This window comes from Coturnix japonica, chromosome 3 (genome assembly GCF_001577835.2).
Source record: "Coturnix japonica isolate 7356 chromosome 3, Coturnix japonica 2.1, whole genome shotgun sequence".
Classification (NCBI taxonomy): domain Eukaryota; kingdom Metazoa; phylum Chordata; class Aves; order Galliformes; family Phasianidae; genus Coturnix; species Coturnix japonica.
In genome coordinates, this window is record NC_029518.1 from 43,937,858 (window position 1) to 43,940,888 (window position 3,031).

General features: G+C 42.6%; 1 long non-coding RNA gene across 1 annotated transcript; it reads left to right on the forward strand.

Annotated features, from left to right (window-relative positions):
• LOC107311536 lies at positions 1-2,719 on the forward strand. Its single transcript, XR_001554127.2, has 2 exons — positions 1-118; positions 783-2,719. It is a non-coding gene; the product is annotated as an uncharacterized LOC107311536 (long non-coding RNA).
• The last annotated feature ends 312 nt before the right edge of the window (positions 2,720-3,031 follow it).

The following is a 3,031-nucleotide window of genomic DNA, read 5'->3' on the forward strand; positions in this document are numbered from 1 at the left end:
TCTTGACTCCACCTCTTCTAGATTTTAAGGGCTGACCACCACTAAGGCAGCATCACTTGGAGATTGCTTCTCTGTGGAGATTGTCTCAGTGTTTTCCAGACTGAAGGCTTCTATACTGGTGAGTTTCTCCTATGCATAGCCTTTTGGATATTTATAACCATCCTTCTTGTATTATTGCTATCTTTGTATTATTTTCACCTTACAATGGCAGTGCGTAGTCTCCACATAATCCAAAGATAACAGCACTGTTCATGGAGCCACAGCGTAGGATGTCATACTGTGGTGTTTTATTAATAATTTTATTGTGAAAACAGCTAATATTTTAGCTTAATCTCTGACAGAGTGATAGCCCAGTTGGCTAAGTACACAAAACTTCATATGAGTGTACAAACCTCTCCAGAAAGGAGAGGAGTCTGAGAGATTTCTGGCTTTTCTTACTTCTGTTTACATCAGAAGAGTCTCATGGAAGATCTGTCCCTTTGTATTCCTGTAAATTTCCTACTGGTTAAGGCCAGGTTTTAGAAATGCAAAGACAGTTAAATGCTGTTGTTTTGAACATCTTTGGGAATTTTTGTAAAGGTTTGGGATTTCTTAGTGATTCATTCTCCCCTACTCAGGTAACAGAAAGCACATTGCTGCAGGGGAAGGAAAAACGCAGATAAAACAGAGGATGTCTCATTTGTCTCTCTGGACAGTGGAATTTCTCTCAGGAGTGCTTGTTCCATTTTTGTACTGGTACAAATTTGGTAATTGAGCGAATACTGTGGGCTTTGGTTTCACAGGATGGGAATAGCTCACAGCAGCCGAACCATGAGCGGCGGAACGCTTTGCTGAATGGGAGTTTTCATCATGCTGCCACGCTGCTTGACCTCCAAATGCGTCGACACACTGCAGTATCACTTAGACTGGGAAAGAATGTCGCTGTGCTATTGCCCAGGAGATTCAGGAGGATCCCATTACAGCTATGCAGTGCCTGTGTGTAATGGCAAAAAGCAAGTATGTAAGAAAACACAGTCTTAACTTAAGGACCCACTGCAGTCCATCAGATAAACCCAGCATTTAAGGATAATACAAACGCCCATTGTCATCCAGGCACGCTCTTTACTTCTTAAATAATGTCTGCAGCATGGTCTGCTTTTTTCTTATGCAGTTATCACAGCTCTGAATGATACATTAAAATTATTCTTTGCAACCCCATTTTATTTCTTTTGTCCTTTAAAATTACATACTACTAACAGATCAGAGGAATGCTGCTGGTTTTCAACTTGAAGACATAAGAAATCCTAAATATATATATTAAAAAATCCAGGCTTGCAGAGCAGATACCTTTTTGCTTTATCAGCTGCTACGCCTGGAAGGAAAAAGGATTCTCCACCCAATGATTTGGCCTCTTCGTCAGCTGTCTGGGCTGAGGAGATGAACCCTACTCCTGTGCAAGGCACTTGGGCTGTGCTACCCTGCATAAGAGCTGTCGCTTGGTTTTATAGACTGCAAAATGTCCCAAGGGTGGACTGGCCCAATTGTTTCCTGGCTAGCAAGAAACAAAGGAAGGAAGGCCCTTTCTCTGGAGGCAGTTCATCGATCAGTGGGATGCTGTGCTATGATGCACCACAAGGGAAGGAGAGCTCTGAGGGTCTGCAGGCAGGAATGAAACAGTACAGCTGCACTCATATTCTGTCCCAAGTGAGGCAGAAAATGGTATATACCTACCCCTCAGTTTCTCTCCAGGTCAATTTCTAAACAAAGCTGTAGCAGTTCACTATCCTGTTATTTTTGCTATGGCAGAAAGCAAGAACAAAATGGTAAGCTCTTTGCTTGTGGCTGTGCAACAAATCAGTCACCAGCAAAGAATCCATCACCATTTCATACATAGCTTTATAAACAGACCTTTTGGAACACAGCAAGAATAGATGGCCACCTCTCTGTCTTCAGTGAGAGCAGAAGTGCAGCCATACCAGCTCCTTATTCCTGTATAGAGCAGTAGTGTTTGCTGGCTTTGTGCATCCTGTAAAGTGACTGGCCTGAAATACAGCATTTAAGGGATTAAAAAAAAAACCAACAATTACCTGCTATCTAATGTAACTTTGCTGTCCTTACAGACCAGCAGTGTCCTCAACTAAAGCTAATAGTGGTACAGATCTCTGCAACAGAGTCTCTGTGAAATGCACACAATAGCCCGATAAAATACTAACATAGGAGTAGGCAGACATAAAAGGGCCATATATTCAAAATGCATGAGTCTTGATTTGCACCAATAAAAGGCACAGGGCCATGCATCTTACAGGAAGCTGTACATGCATAATTCATACCAGTGAACATAAATGGCTGCTTGCATATGCATATACCTGTTTTCATATGCCTTTACCAATACACTGGAGTAATCGTTTGCCCATAAATGCACATGCATCTTCAGATATGAGATTGGAACGTGTCCCCTGGCATCTTTACACATATTTCTGTTTCTTCTCCCTGCTCTCTCAATTATGCCTTGTAAGAGGTCCTCATAAATCTCCACCTTTCTGCTGCGTTTTTTTTTCTTCCCATCACCCTTTTTATAACCAGGCCTGCATATCTTTGTTATTTCTGTGGCATTTCCAGTGCTGCTTTCTAAAATGTCAACTCAGACTTGTCTGTTTTTAACCAAGTGACAATGTGATTATCACTTCTCTCTTGGTCTCAGGCCATGCCCTGACCACCTTGCTTTACTTAATCAGCACAAGCCACCCCCGAACTAGATGTCTGCCTCCCTGGACTCCCGTCACCTGAGCGTGCCTTGTTGTGGGAAGGACTGCAGTCAGAAGCATGAAGATGAGGAACATCCAGCATGCAGGCAGCAGCAGCACTGCTCTCAAGGCTGCTGTAGCCTCTTTAGTAGTGATGCCTTCCCCCTGTTTATTTTTGGCCAGAGATATAGTCTTTCATACATGTTTTGTATGTACCTTAGCATCATTTTGTGCTTGCTTTTCGATGCAAAAAGTCAAAATATACAGTGAAAATCCAGGGCACGCACTTCCAGAGAGGCTGTGGACAG